This window comes from Epinephelus fuscoguttatus, linkage group LG9 (genome assembly GCF_011397635.1).
Source record: "Epinephelus fuscoguttatus linkage group LG9, E.fuscoguttatus.final_Chr_v1".
Lineage (NCBI taxonomy): Eukaryota > Metazoa > Chordata > Actinopteri > Perciformes > Serranidae > Epinephelus > Epinephelus fuscoguttatus.
Genome location: NC_064760.1, coordinates 37,739,426 through 37,756,148, shown reverse-complemented (window position 1 = coordinate 37,756,148; position 16,723 = coordinate 37,739,426). Strand labels below are relative to the sequence as shown.

The 16,723-nt window shown below is 39.8% G+C and overlaps 1 protein-coding gene across 5 annotated transcripts in view; it reads right to left on the bottom strand.

Moving 5' to 3' along the window:
* si:ch211-159i8.4 (matrix-remodeling-associated protein 5) overlaps positions 1 to 9,003 on the bottom strand; it is a 37,959-nt gene extending 28,956 nt beyond the window's left edge. For 2 of the 5 annotated variants that reach the window (XM_049585824.1, XM_049585819.1), the window contains exons 1-2: positions 8,308 to 9,003; positions 3,630 to 3,867 (exon numbers count right to left, since the gene is read on the bottom strand). The gene's annotated coding sequence lies outside the window, so the exon portion shown is untranslated. Of the gene's footprint in view, positions 1 to 3,629; positions 3,868 to 3,957; positions 3,977 to 8,307 lie in introns of those variants that run through there. The other 3 variants (XM_049585820.1, XM_049585821.1, XM_049585822.1) reach the window with 3 other exon arrangements.
* Between the last annotated feature and the right edge of the window lie 7,720 nt (positions 9,004 to 16,723).

The following is a 16,723-nucleotide window of genomic DNA, read 5'->3' as shown; positions in this document are numbered from 1 at the left end:
TGAACTTTATGACTGAATGAATGAACTTTATTCATAAAGCACCTTTCATGCACAAAATGCATTATGATTTAGTGGAAGAGACAAACAGCAAAGAAATACAAACATATATATATATACAAACATATTAAGAATATTAAAACAGATAGCTGCTAGTTATAGGCTATGTTAGAAAGATGTGTTTTCAGTCGCTGTTTAAAACTGTCCACTGCTCAGATTGCAGTTACAGTACTTATATGTATAAGCCAAATGCACAAGCAGGAAGCCCTTAATAGTATACACATAGTTTTTAGTGCATGGGCGTATTGTGTGTATCTGCACACACACACACACACACACACACACACACACACACACACACACACACACACACACTCAATACTCAGCAGATATCTCTTTTAACCTCTGATACCTGATGAGTTCTTTAAGCAGCAATAACTAACTCTCAGATTAAGTTGTTAGCTTTGGCTAGACATGATGAAAGAGAAAATTAACATAATGACTTGCAAAATGCAGCACATTAAGAACCACTTTACACATGCCCAAGCTGGTACACTCACAAATGTTAGGAGGAAAGAAAGAAAGAATTCAAAAAGAAAGAATTCACATGATAGCATTAGTAAGACTGAGAGAGGTGAAAACTGTGAGAAATCTCCATGGCTGAGTAAGTTGACAACTGTAGCAGCTCTCCGAATACCAAACTATTCACCCTCAAGGTTGATAAAACACATCAGAGAGGTTTGAACACTCGATTAAATCCTGCTCGTGTTCACTACACCTCTCAGAGACTCTCAGACTCAAACTCAGCAGTGTAAATCCTCTTTTATCCGACATAATCATGTCCAAAACTACAGGAAGGCATATGTGTATATTTGAAGACACACAATAGACACATCATCTGTCATCACTGGGGATTAATGACTCAAAGTCACACTCTGGTAGGTCAAACAAATACGGTACAGTGCAACACAATACAAAAGACAGCAGAGTGGAAAATAACCACTTAACATTGGCAGTTGTGGTTTGCTACAGCGCCAGGTGGTTTGGCACTCACTGTGTTGGTTTAAATGTTAACATGCTCCTCTGAGGGAATTACATACCAATTACATACAGCCACACACACACACACACACACACACACACACACACACACACACACACTCACACACACCCACTCGTCTGATAGTTGAAAAACTCAGAGGGGAGAGGGAAATGGGTGGAGCAAGAGAAAGAGAAGTATTCACAGGTAGACCCAAATAAAACACTGACATATTTTGAAGTCACTAGAGGCCAGTTTGGGGTTTCTGGTTTCCACGTCTATCTCTGTGTTCTCTCCACTCAGGGAGGCTAATTTACCTAACAGCTGTGTGTGTGTGTGTGTGTGTGTGTGTGTGTGTGTGTGTGTGCTTAGTTTGTGACATTTGCGACAGGAAGACAGGAGGAAAGTGTCCTAAAATTTGACCTGGATCATGATGCATTATTGATATTCATGCTTTCTCTCTCTCTCTCTCTCTCTCTCTCTCTCTCTCTCTCTCTCTCTCACACACACACACACACACACACACACACACACACCGGTCTGGACTTCCTGATCTGACAAACACATTAACCTACATAGAGGTTAGTCAGACTTGTTGTTGACTTCAGTGATGAGAGCTGAGATCAGACGAAATGTTTCCAACAGAGAGATTATCTTCAGATTGTTACAAGTGAAAATTGGTGAAAGGAATAACAAATATAACATTCTCAATGCCAAGAAATTCATGTTACTTTAACATGCGGGTCTACAAGGTAGAGGCCAAAGCCATGTTGGCTCTGCAATATGACACCCACCACTGTGATGAATGTCGGAGCAAAAGGGAACTCAACGTGTCCTACTGTGTTTTACATTTTTGTCTGGGTTGACATAACAAGAGTCTACAGCCGTGCTAGCAGCTTTGTGAGGCCCTGATCACACAGAAAGTGACAGAGTATGAGGCGCAACACATTGCTTTTTTTAAAAATTGAATGCCACTAGTAAAAAAAACACACTTGCTGCTCCTGTCTATTGTTGCCAGGCAATCACCTCATCAAATCCTTACCCTAACCTTCCCGTGTTATCAGTCTATCGGTTGTTTTTTTCTTTTGTATGTTTGTTTTAGCTTTTTTATCATATTCATTTCACAGTAAATGTAGTAGTTACTAAAATGGACAGAGGGTACTTGCTGTAGGTCTGGTTGAGGGTGAGAGGTTGTCAGCAAATAGTTTGTTGGGCACAGGGAAACGGAGATCTATGTGGGTACATGAGACCCTGAAAAAGAGGGTGGATCACTGAAAGTACCAACAGTTGGTCCAGGAGCTTCACCTCAATGATGGCCATGTCTAGGCATATTTTAGGATGACTCAGAGTTCAGAGTCAGTTTGACAACCTGCTGTCTACCATTGGACCTAGCATAACAAAAATGAATACTAACTACAGGGTGTCCACTGATTCTGCCGTCGTTCATCCTGTCACCTTGTTTGCTGGGAGTTCATTAGCCTATTTTGTTCTAGTTTTGTACTTTGGTGATCGTACATCATTGTTAGCTGTTGTCCATAGGGCTCTAGTTAAGCTAACGTTAAGTTCTGGAGCTTAGCTTCATTAACTTATCTGTAATCGCAGAGATAACAAAGGTTGGCAAACGTGGGGCTTAGCCATAGGTCAATTACAAAAAGCTGCTTCCAGCTGATAAAACATTTTCTGTCTGATTGGGGCCTGAGAGCTCAATTTAGGCACAGCAGTGCCTTGAGCTTAATGCTAATTTTGACTCACTAACATGATAATGTTTAGCAAGTAAAATGTTTATCAAGTTTATCATCTGGCATGTTAGTTTGCTAACATTTGCTAATTAGCACTAAAGACGCAGTAAAGCTGAGGCTGTCATTAGTATTAAATTTTGGACGAAAAAAAATGGCGACACTAGATCAAAAGTCAGGGCCTCACCAAAATAAGTAAACTTCATCCTGAGGAGGAGATGAGTATGTGTATGAAATTTTATGGCAATCCACCCAATAGTTAAGATATTTCACTATGGACCAAAGTGGAGGACCAACGTTGCTTGCCAAGGTTGAGAGTTAATTTTAACATTCACACTCAAAATATAAGAATATGCTTTTGAAATATGCTAATCATTTATTTATCCACAGAGGGGAAAAATAAATGATTATCATATTTCAAAAGCATATTCTTATATTTTGAGTTATGATAATCATTTATTTATCCACAGAGGGGAATCCTCTCATCTTGCATTCTCCACAGGGAGGTCAGAGGTCAAAGGTCCACTAACAGAAGTTCATTGTGCAAGGACAGTAGGAGCTTGAACTTCTGCTCTCAGGTCTCTAATGACTTTGCCACATTGTGGCCATGATCATAAAAGTTTATGCTCAACATTTTTAAAAAGTTACTATTTGACATTGGTCATAGGATATACTATATGACTCACAATGAATGTCCCATATTGTCTGCGTAAAGGTGGTCATCAGCTCTATAATTTAAATAACACGTTGAAAGGATACTGGATGCATTTTATTAGGTGTTACACAGAGCTGTTCAGTGACCCTTACTTATAATGTGATTAAGTATGACTAGAGTCTGTAGCTGCAGCAGCTCCTACCTTGACTTTACACAGCAGTAAAGGTGTCCATTCAGTCGGTCTCCAGTATCAAGAGCTATGATGATCACAGGTAGACGCTGTCAGCCAGCTAGTTTTCTGCTCCTGCTCTCCTCTAATAATGGCTTTACCAGCTCCCCTGTGTTAGCACTTTGGAGACAGACAGAGGACAGCAGAGGAAATGAGAGGAGAGGGGGAAACAGAGAAGAGGAGAAAGGAAAGGATGTAGAGGAGGAGAGGACTGCAGAATAGAAAGAGAAAACAGATGAGGAGATGAGAAAAGGGTTTTCCTGTACATTGAAATCACTTAGTACCCCTCCCAGACTCTCACCTGACAGAGATAAAGTACTTCCAGTCAAGGAGCCAGAGCATTACACTGTCTGACCTACTGCTTATCAAAATCATATGTTCAGTGGCACATAGTGTTTTTCCTCTAAATCCTGCCAAAATACATCCCTGACTCCTTTGTTTGCTTCTATATAGTCTTTCTTTCCACCTCACAATCATCCACATCTTCTGTCGTATACTTTTAAAAACAGTCAGTGAATGAACTAACTTTAATATGTTAAAGTCAAATAAAAATAAATATTTAATGAATGAAGGATGGGCAGAAACAGGAAAGGCTATACTGTACCTTAAAATATGAGAACATAGAAACCCTACCAGTAGATCATTGGATCACTGACTAAAATAAGCATACAGTGTTTTGAATGATAGCAGGAGTAGCCAGTGTGTAGCAAAATAAAAATGAAGGTTAATATCTTGGTGGTTAAAAGTTGTATGTTTTTATTTATTAGATTTAACTCAATACAGTTGATGTGTAGGTTGAATTTGAGAAGATGCCCGAAACTGTCACTTAAGTAACTTGCAATGTAAACAAACTAAAAGAAGATATTTATTACTTATACCCTGTAATTTCTAACGAGTTTTGGTTTCACTAGTCAAGGTTTTAAGATCTCCAACCCATAGACTGCCACCACCCAGGAGCAATGGAGCTAAATGGCCAGGGTAGGCCTACGTGCAGGTATACAGGGAATATTAACTTCTTTTTTGGGTCGTTTCAGAGTATATCCACTTCCTCTTCAGTAACCTGCCCATCTACCTGGTAGCAAACCCACCTCATCAACTACCACTACACCACTTAGCTACTTACATTTAAATTACATTAGATAAACTGAAGCTGATGGTGCCACTGCAGTTGTACTATTATAGCACATACTGTTCATTAGAAGTAAGTGTCTTCTGAAATTCTGGGTTTTATCTGTAATTGCATGGCAAACAACAAGCTCTGTATCTCCTTGGCCTCATTGTTGACACTGTTTCTAGTGCAGTGTGTGTGTCACTTATGGGTGCATTCATTCATGCGCTCGAACACACCCTTTGTCTGCAATTATGGTGGTAAATAGGGTGTTATGCTAACCTCTGGTTATAGTAGCCAAATTGCAGTTAAAAAAAGTTAAAAAAAACCCAAAACAAAACAAAACAAACAAAAAAAAACAAACGCCAGTTTCCGTTAATAGCTTGTGACATCATCGGGTAACTTAACTTTAGTCTGTGAGCAACCAAAATCTGCTTTACCTGGAGACAAAGACTAGTGAGAACCTACACCATATTGTTGTGGAAGTCTTGTAATCTGTTACCTTTGCAGAACCGTTAGCATTTCGAGTGTAGCCTATAATTTCTATTTATCACTAGCTTCTGATAGCTAGGCTGTTTGTGTATGCTAGCTCAGGACTAGCTAATGCTTGTATTTTACAGTGTGTATATCTACAATGTCTACATTAATGGTGGTAAGTACAATGTTATGCTAACCTAATTTGACAGTCAGAGCCAGGTTAATCCAGTACCAGAATTTTAAAATCCATCCTAGCTTTCTACCACTAGCTAGCTAAGGAGATATTTCACACACCTTTTTTGTTTGTTTTTTTGCATTGTAGTCAGTGTGATTGAAGTGGTTAGCATGCTGCTAATGCTCTTGGGGCATAGGCTACCCTTTTTTCACGAACAATGTGTCTCAAACTGTTGGAGTTTTTTAAGTGTCTATGATATTAAAAATGAAAAATTTTGAGCAAATGCTCTAGTCTATGCCATGCTCGCTGTCCAATAGGCCTTTTCTTGGCAGACATTTTGACTTGCCATAGCAAGAACAAAGGCACAGGTGTAACAATTAGCATAGAACTAAGTGATAACTCTTCCATTTTGTCCCAGCTATTGTTTATTGTATTAATTACGCCTGTGTTTTTACTGCTAATATATGCTATATCATCAGTGGAAAAGGTATACATTTTTACTGATAAAAACATGGAGTTATATCATCTAATAAACAGAAACTACCATAATATAAAGAGTTTCGGTTGGCTTTTTCGACTGCCTGAACCTAGCTGTATTACAGATTGCTGATGTTGTCAGCTGCAGCTTCCTAACACAAGCAAAACACACTATAGCCTCTCACAGCCTAAAAAACATCAGTGTAAACAGAATAATAGTTGCAGTAAGGAAATACATTACAATGTGTTTTTGAGACATCCAGTATGATTGCCCGAGTGTGGCTAAAGCTTGCATGCAGCACCATCAGTCAAAAATCTACCAACCATGCAAATCTTGGTGTCTTTACTTAATAACTTAAAACAGATCAAAAGCCAGACCAGACTCCTTAATACATGGTGTGTTCCTTTAAGAATGTCTGACTGAGGCCAATACATCTTCATGTCAAAAGCATTACGCTGACTGCCAGCCAAGTCAAAGCTGCTCCATTCAAGATAACACATGTCAAGAGATGACTACAATATGATTCCCACATGTTTTCATGCAAGTCTTTAATATCATGTGTTATCCATATATCCTCATTCACAAATCTCTTTTAACATAATATGTAGAGTGTTGCTATCGGATACTAACCTTGCCTTCCAAAGGTTATTTGGCAAGCTTAACAGCGATGCTTTATGATTGACAGACACATATTGGAACATTTCTAATTAAAATATTCAGGGTTTTAACATGATGATCCTACTTATTTCACCTGCGTCTGGATTATGGTAATTTATTTAAATTTATGACATAGAGATATGACTTTTTCATATTCTGAAGAGACCTCTGAGGGTAAAAAGAGTACACTCTGGTTTCATAAGTCTGTTTTATTTATGGTCGTTATAAAACCTGTAAGGGCTTAAATATGGAACAAATGTGTTTTTTTCTTTTTGTGTCACAAAGCAAAGGTTTCACTTACACCATATATTTAGGATAAAAACCAAAATCCTCTGACCTTAACTGATCGCTTAAACTATTTAATAGGCAGATTCCTTTGAGAATTCCTTTCCAAGTAGTGGCTGTAAATCTCTCAAAGTTTTATCATGGCTTGCTGCAGTGGCACGGAGAGAAGCTCAGGTGGCTTTTAAGTAAATCTAGAAGTACTCTGTACTCTCTATGTAAAATCTAACCAGCTTTCATCCGTCTGTTGTTTGTTATTACTGAAAGCTGGCCGCCTTTAGTCAGTAAAACAAAGATGCATGTAGCTAATAAATACTTAAGAGTATTTATACAGAGCGTCTGTTCGCTTCAAGTCCTCATTGGTACCAGTATGACTGAAATGCACTTTGTCAAAGGACCTAGTTCTACTAAACAAACTTTCCAAGCAACAGGCTGATGGAGATTTCTATGTCTTGCACACAGTATATCAAGTATAAATATTTGCTATTTCAGATGCTCTTTGAACATAATCATATGGCAATCTTTTGCAGACTTTTTTAGGTTACATATAGTCCAGAAAAATCCAAGAGCTTTTGAAAATGAGCTGTATTTCACAGTTTTCCTGGTACTTGTGGACAAAGAGTTGCTCTGTAGACCAAAGTAAACAGCACTGCACTGTGTACTATGCTAATTCTACTCAATTAAATCAGGTCCATGTCATTGGTTTCGACAGCCCATTGGTTCGACATCCCATTAGTCCGACTGTCCACGGTGCTGAACGGCTCGCGGCGGGCGTATGGTGCACCACGACCGGCTTGAGGTGGAGCAGGCTCACGGCTTATGAGTTTGTCACTTTCTTTTTCATTTTAACCCACACCATGATCTTTTCCTGACCCTAACCAAGTGGTTTCTGTGCCTAAACCTAACCACACCTTAACCACAGGGCATCATGATGATTTCGGAACGGACTTCGGAACAATGAGTTTAATACGGACGGAACAATGGGATGTCGAACCAATGGGCTGTCGAACTAATGGGCAGTTCCCATTAAATCAACAGATGAGTTACTGTGACACCAACCACATCTGTCACTACATGACAGTCAGTATGAAATCAGATTCCAAAGTGAGACGGCACGCTCGGAGGTTGCAAAGACAACTGCGGCTCTAAAGCTGTCATTTTTACAACCTTTTGACACTCAGTCATCAACCTCCGCTTATTTAACTGACACTTTCAGATGAGGACAATTAGTCGTCAGCCATACATCAACTTCTGTCAGTTAACTGTTAAAAAATGACACTCAGCCCATGCAAACGTTGAGGCTATTGCATCACTGCATGTGAGAAAAGTTTTAAATGAGCATCTCTGTATTAAAACCAGAAATCTGCACAGAAAACTAACAAACCTTTAACCTAAACAACAGCCTTTGTTAAAATTACTTTTACATCTGGGAGCATTTAACAAGTTCTCATTATCAAAACCACAAGAGACTCACCTGGAAATTCCTCCAGTTAAGGAAAGGATAAACAGTTGAAGTAAAAAAATAGACTCCAAAACAAAGTCCTTTAGTTTTCACAGCAGGCTGGAAAGACCAAGTTTTACAGGGAAACAGGCATAAAAAAGTATCCAGTTTATGTATTAGTCCTTTGGATGTTTGCTGAGTTGTAAAGCCACTGAGGTCCTGAGGTCTGTGAAAGAGAGAGCAAGAGAGGGGATGGAGCGCTCTGTGTGTGTGTATGTCTGTGCCTGTGTGTGTGTATGCATTAGTTTGACCCTCTGTTGGTCCTTAAAGCATCTGGATTTCAGATTAACTTCTTTCCCTCTTTCTCGTCCCGTTCTGTAACTGTGCGGTCAGGAATGCAGCTTCTCCATCCCCTCCTACACCTACGCTCCTTCCTTCACCTCCTCCATTCATCTCCATTCCCTCTTTTTGCTTTAACTATCCCTCGTTCTCCCTCGCTGATAGTCTTGACTTCCATTTCAAAAAATCAATCCTGGTGGAAACATTATCACTTTCCTTTCCGTTTCCACTGTTTTTCTCACTTTCCAACTCCTCTGTGTGTCTTTCTTTTTTGCCTCCTGTCTCTTATCTCTGCTTTCTTTCTCTTTCCCCTCTCTGCCTGTTTTTCTCTTCACACGCTCTCACCTTTCCAACCCTCCACCTCCCTCTTTCTCTCTTTTCTCCCTCTTGAGGTACATTACAGCTTTTGAACACAGACAATTATAATAATCCGCCTATAGATATGGAGCCTCTGCCGGCAGCTACACACACTGACACGTACTTTGCAAGAGTTGGCAGGCAGTCAATATCATTCATGTGAGCTGCCTGGATAAAATTTACAGTGAATCCAATAGGATGGGGAGGTTTTAACGGTCCAATTGTCTATTAAGCCCTGATGCCATATGTAATACCTGCAGTGTTGACACACTGTGGCACCATACCTTGTCTGTGTTGACATAGCAATTTACAGGACTGAAGGCAGTTTTTGCCATGCAGAAATGTAAAGTCTGGGCTTTTCAGAACATCACTGGTGGCATGCAATGGCTAAATACAAGTCATTTTGCTTGTTGACAATGTAATAGGCTTGATCTTGTGGCTAACATTTGGAAACACTTAAGTCACTGACCTGCTCATTTGTTGTTGGAGTCAAACTCTAAACAAATCTATATAAATAGGTCTTTTGTTACAGAGCTCTTTTGTTAATGTGCCCACATTTATGTAGTTTAGTTCAGTTAGAGAAGAAAGAGATGGAGCCATTCATGTGTGTGCCACAAGCCAAAGCTTGTAAAACATTTAGCAAAAGCCTGTTGGTATAAAGCTGGAGCAGTTGAAGAGTTGTTTTTTTCTTTTCTTTGTTCCCACAACCACCCCCTTATTGGAGGACACTTATCTTTTTATTTTCGATTATAATTGTGTCTAAAAGCTATACCTAGGAAAAATAAATTACTTACAATCTAATGCTTCAGTAAAAATGAAGAAAACAGGAGCAAGCTTCCATCTAAGAACATTGACATAAAATCCTGGAGCCTATCGGCTATTGGTCTGATAACAGTAAGCCCCTGGCGCCAACGGCCAACATTTCAGGTGTTCTGGTGTAGCAAGCAATTATCTAGGCCAAGACTTTCTCTCCCATGCAGCAGCCATGCATCAAAAAATGCAGCTGCCCGGTGTGTCTTATGCAGACGCTAAAGGGTGCCTGGGTAGGTCAGTATCAGACACTAACCATGCGTCTATATTTGAAGAGTTGGGAGTTAGACCAGGTTGCTGTGAGCAGAAATCTGTGTCGAATGCAAATACATTTTTTTTAAAAAAAAAAGCTAAACTGTTGTCAGACGATAGCCAATGGGTTCTGAGATTTCATTTCGGCCAATGTTTCACCTCTTTTGCTCTCCACAGAGACTGTTTACCTGCTGCTCAAACGTGATTGGTCAGTACTACTCATACCACAGACTACAAAACACTTCCAATAGCAATATCTTGTCTTCTTGCCTACAGATACTTAAGTTTACCACCCGCCCTTTGCCAATCCCATCAAACTGCATTGATATCTTTTACTAGTAATTAGTTTGTGCAAGTAATACTCATGCTGTACATTTTACAGTCCTTTAAAGCATTTAGTCTGCAAGCTATTCTCCATGTTTGTGTTAAAAATAACGCTAACATATAGCACAAAATGTCGCAACGTTCTTGCCGGTCATTTGGGTTCAGTATAAAAGTGTAATCTCTATTAAAATATTAGCACATATATATTTTCTGATCTGGATATTCTATCCATCATGATTGCTTGGTATCAGACCTTGGTATCACTGCCCACTTCTGTGATTTTTTTAGCAACTCAGCTAAGTAAGGTGTTGAGCTCACTTATTGTTCCCTGGTTGGAAAAAAATGAGCCAATCAGAACTTATACATATAAAGATAGCTTTGTGTATTATTAGGGAGGACGTCATATTCCTTTGACACAGCCTGAATGATATAAAAATAAGTAAACTGACACATGAACTCGATGTCAGGCTGAATATTGCATCGAGATGTAAGTTTGACAAACTCGACAGGATAGAGAGGGCATTCATACCAAAAGAAGGCTCACTATATTTAGATGAAAAAATGATGCGTTTATATTGAATGACGTGTTTTTTCAGACCTGTGCCAGATTCAATATATGAATTCATTCATTCTTTTCTAATCCTCAGTTGTCTCACACAGGAGACAACTACACTTTGACATCACTCAGCACTTTCTCTCTGCATTTTCTCTGGTATCCAACACCACTGTGCGCGCGCACACACATACACACACACACACACACACACACACACACACACACACACACACACGCGCTAATACACATTTTAGTCATCAGCTTATCATAGTGATGATGGTGTCTGGTGCCGGTTCCATGGGCCAAATCTCATGGGCATTTTCGTGCCACCTTCTTTTTCTAACACACACACACACACACACACACACACACACAAACACATAAATGCACACACATAAATGTACATACACAAATACAAGCAGGGTCATTGTAAGCAATAACAAACTTTGCGTCCTGTTTTGACAGACATCTTTTCTCCCTTTCTGTAATGTTTTTTGATGTGTTGGGACCATGTGTGTGCATTTTGGAGCAATATGTGCACACCTGAACATCTCTAAAGCTCTTCCACGTCAGTGATAAAAATCTCCTTTTCTCTTTCTGTCTTCTGTGGCACCAACAGAACAATGAGCAGAACACTGAACACACCCTGAGCAAACTGGTTCAACACTAAACAGGTCAGACATTTTGCTGAATAGATTAGATTGATGAATTCCAGGTAGAAAAGACAAAACGCAAGCCGCTGACACTCCCAAACCCCTTTAAAGCTCTCCCAGATTGTCTCTCTAAGTACACTGAAGTACAATCTTGGAACCCATCAGCTATTGGTCTGATGTGGATAGAGCCTTTGGGGGCAAAAGCCAGTATTTCAGGAGATCCAGTGCACGTATCCAGGTCAAGACGTCCTCTTCCATGTGCTGCTCATTTCCGCTAATCCCCATAAACACATATCTGTGTATGAATGCAGAAAAAAAAACAAAAATCAAAAGCTAAATCATTGTCATCATTGATGTCTGCGATGAAGGCAACCTCCAGTAATTCCTTTTAAATCTCTTACCGTTGGTCTCTTATTCTCTTAATCTCACATGCTCTGAAGTTCTTTATCATACAGTCCTTCTCAATACTTAATCCCTCCAGCTCCATATTTCTATAATCTGCCTGCTTTCTGTCTTTGTTTCCTTACCCTATATTATAGTCCTGTAGGCTGACAAGAACATTTCAAAGCCTATCCCCTTTGAAAGGAACTCTGTAGTTTATTTGGGGAGGCTTTAGTGCAGAGGAGGCTCCATCCCAAATATTAGCAGTGGATTAGACACTTGTTGACTGTAGCTCAACTGATTTCTTGATTCAGCTGGTGCTCTGATGTAACAGTGCAATATCCAGCTCTGGCTTTAAACCTGTGCTGTTTGTTATCTTACGCTGTCTGCTTTTCACATGGAAAACAGAAACAACACTAAAAATATACTTAAAATGGGATACAGATGACATTCAGTCCTACCACTTATATGAACAAAAATGTGTTGCATGTTTCATTGTGGCCCATTGCAGAAATTCCTGAATATTGAAAAAATAACTGCTGCTGACCAAATATGCAAAAAAAAAAAAAAAAATCTCTCATCAAATATGAGGAAGCCTGAAAGCCAGTCCTTGATGAAAAATAGTAAGTAAAGACTTCCTCTGCACACAGGATATCCTCCGAACGTCAGCTTTTTTTCCACATTCCTGATCCAAGAAAGGTCCACAAATATTACACATTTTGGATAGCTTTAGTTTCACTCACAGACCTCTCAAAAATTACAAAACACCTTTCTTGTATGTTGACTTTTGCCTCTTTCACTTTGTTGTACATTTTTGCGAGCATCTCCAAATTCTTGGTGCCAGAGATTTTTCTCTCCATGACACCTCCTGGGCTCTATAATTGTCTTTCTTAGACCATGCCTAAGTACAGTGATTGTAGATTTAAAATTATGTGCTGGCAACACAAAAACAGTGCCATTGCAAAGTCAGTGAGGATCTTTTGTCATGGTGGACACACAAATTAAGTATAGAGAGTGAGAACGACCATGTAGGATGGACAGGAGGGGCGGTGGATATTTCACACAAAGATGGAGTTTCATTTAGATGACGGCTGTTTGTGTCCCCTGTGAAACCAAAAGTTGGCATTGTTACCATAGACTGTTAAAATAAATGACACAACTAAAGTGATGTCACCCATTGGTTTGTGGACTTATATGTAACGTTAAGCCTTAATAAAATGTATACAGGTAAGTTATTAAAAAAAATCACCACTGTACAGTTGTCATGAATGTTGAAATTTGCTATTGAGACCGAAACCAGTTTTTAATTATCTATGTTTTAAAGTCGGCCATTTTAACAGGGGGGTCTATAAGAATTTTTGATCCAGCCTCAAGTGGCCATTCAAAGAACAGCAGTTTTTGGCACCTCACTGTTGGTTACATTCTTCAGTCCTAGAGGTTACCGCTTGGTAGTAACATGACTTTACAAATGTAATGTACTATGCAAACTATTTTATATAAGTACTTTGCATGACTATAGTAGTAGTTATTTTAATTGAAACCGCAATCCTTTCCTAACTTAACCAAGTATTTTTTGTACACTAGACCTAAGCAAGTGTTTTTCTTCCCCTATTAAATGAGAGTTTAATTGTATTCTTTAGATGCATCTCAGTCCAAAGTACCCAGATCTTCTGCATCCATGGGCCAATGGAGCCAGCACATTAGTGTCCTTTAATTCTGCCTCCAAACACACAGTCTCAGGCTTCCTCACATGAATGACAGTTCATAATAACTCTGAATTCAGCTATTAGTGAATTTTATAACTTTAGGATATAATGATTTCAATAAGGGTTATTTTAGTGTTTGTACTGGGAAGTTGACATGCCTAAAAGAAAATTTAGCCTTTAAAAAAATTTAACAGCCACCGTTTTCACAATGTACGCCTATAGTCTTTTTGGCCCAGTGACATCATGTGATGGACCTGGAAGTTGTAATTACACGCTTTGGCCACTGTGTAAAATTTAGCCTGGTTCCAGACCATAGACCCCGCCCACTCAACTGAGTAGGCTTGCATCTCTGGTCTGGCATACTTCAATGAATTTGCGATTTATCTCGTCCAAACGATGGACGGACCAATGAACGCCGGGGGTCTAGCGATTAGCCAATCAGCGCCATGCTGATGTCAAACTGTACGCCGGTGGGTAACTGGTAAGGATAGCAACAATGGCGACCACTACAGATCCTACAGACCACATTAACGATGCTATCGAGGTATTTCGCCACTACTCGCGTTAATGGAGGACCAGATTAAGGAAGCTGCTAAACTGGATTTAACGGCGATACAGCTGGGTGTGCACGACGACGGAGACATTTTAAATGGGCAATGCTCGCTTGTTTTCGGCACCCCCGAGGCATGGATACTAATGACGTCAGATTCTGGGTGAGTCGTTGATCTCTACTAATTGGTTAGGGAAAAAATCAAATTCTCTCCCCCTTGTAAATCGCCTTCAATGGAGGCAATTTCAGACTGAAGGTTCTGGGAGCTTCAGTCTGACACTCAGGCTATGTAAAATTGGCTTTGAGCCTGGTGTTGTTCCTGTAGCCACTTCTCTTTATACATCCATGAGAATGATATGATGGACCTCCATGCTTCTGCGTTGGAAAGCTATGCAGTCTGCAGTTACTGATGCCTACATCATTACCACAGCAACCCATGCAGATAGCTTGACACCCAAATCCAATCTGACCACTTGCAAATAACAGTGCAAACAGTCTTTCTTAAGGATCTCATTGGAGAAACAGATTTTATTTGCCTTCAGTCTTAAGAAATCTAAGATTCACTGCAAAAGCTGCAACCTTATGATACCTTGTCTTTACAGTAAAGCTCCCACTGAGGATGTGTCAGTCGACAGATTACAGAGGGATATACGGCTGCGTGTTTGTGTTCTCATGGGTTTCCTCTTCTTTCTCTCATTATTTTATGGTACCTCTTATGTCCACTCTTTTCCTAGTAGGTTCAGCTGTGTTGATTTGTCAGCAGTGAGACAGAAGGACCTGAAGCACCTGTATGTCTATCAACTATTTCTCTGCAGCTCTTGTCACGCACTCTCTGTCTTCTCTCCTTCACAGAGCCAAGATTCCATCAACTGATGGACCATAAAACATTAATGCTCTCCGCTTGCACTGTGTTTCACTATTTTATGTTGCCACAAGCTCAAGTTTCTACTTTTTAAAGAAAACAAAACTAAATTTTGAATGATGACTATTAAAAAGTGTCATCATCTACAATGTCAAACATAAAATGCATCTTAATGTCAATGCACAGTCAGAAGAATGTGCGTGTGTGTGTGTGTGTGTGTGTGTGTGTCTCCTCCTTGCAGGTGAAACCCATTATAGAAGAATGGCCAAAATTTCATTTTTTACAATGCCCTCCTTCACCATGAGAGATCTCCAAAAGCCTCACAGTCTGATTTTATTTTCAGGGCCACAATTTGGTGCTAAAAAACCTGTTACTCAGTTGTAGAGTGACTTGAAAACATGCCCAGCCCTCTCTGGTTGAAAATTTGAAGTCTGTTGTCAGTGTAGTGCACCTGTAACCATGCTCAACAATGATGTCACGGTGTACTGACACTCCCTGGAGTATACTTTTCACATCAGAAATTAAACCACTGGAGATAACCAAGAATAAGATCATCAACTGGTATTAAATTGCTCAAAAGCTAAAAACAAATGGTATTGTTTTGATTTACCTTTAAAGAAAACATACTCTGAAGTTATGAAATGCACTTTCAAGATTCCAGTTTTAGAGCTGCAAAGCTGTTCTCTGGGTTTGGAGTTTGGGAAAAACAAATTATCCCAAGAGCATGGCGTAGGGCAGGGGGTGTCCTCATTCCTAAGGAGAAGGAGTCTGTGGACCTTAGCCAATTTCAGATGAGTTCTCTCTTGAATGTAGAGGGGAAGATTTTCTTTAGTGTAGTAGCGCAGAGATTAGCTAGCTACTTAGAAAGGAATAGCTTAATAGATACTATGGTGCAGAAGGCAGGAATACCAGGTTTTTCAGGGTGTTTAGAGCATACTAGCATGATCTGGCACCAGATTCAGGCAGTGAATATTAAGAATAGGGACCTGCATGTAATAATTTTAGATCTTGCAGATGCGTTTGGTTCAGTACCGCATAGCCTCATTTGGAGTGCGTTTGACTACTTCAGAGTGCCACAGGTAGTTGTTGACTTAGTGAAGCCATATTTTCAGGATATTAGGTTGTGTCTAAGTACAGCAGGTTTCACAACAGGTTGGCAGAAGCTAGAAATAGGCATCATGGCAGGGTGTACAATTTCTCCATTAGCATTTACTATGGCGATGGAAGTAATCATCAGGGCTTCTAAGTGGGTGGTAGGTGGGGAGAGACGGCAGAACGGGTTGCATCTTCCACCAGTTAGGGCTTACATGGATGACATGATGCTGGTGACCACAACAATGCCATGTACAAAGAGGCTACTAGAGAAGGTAGATAAGAACCTCAAGTGGGCCAGCATGAAGATCAAGCCTAGTAAGTCTAGAAGCATCTCGATATGTAGAGGGAAGTTAAGTGATAGGAAGTTTGTCACAGATGATGAGGAAATCCCAACAATTAGGGAAAAGTCAGTAAAGAGCTTAGGTAGATGATACAATGTAGAGTTGAATGATAAGGAACAGGTGGTGAAATTTAGAAAAGATGTGGCTGAAGGATTGGATAGGATAGCTAAATCAGAACTTCCAGGAAAGTTGAAGTTGTGGTGTTTACAATTTGGGCTATATC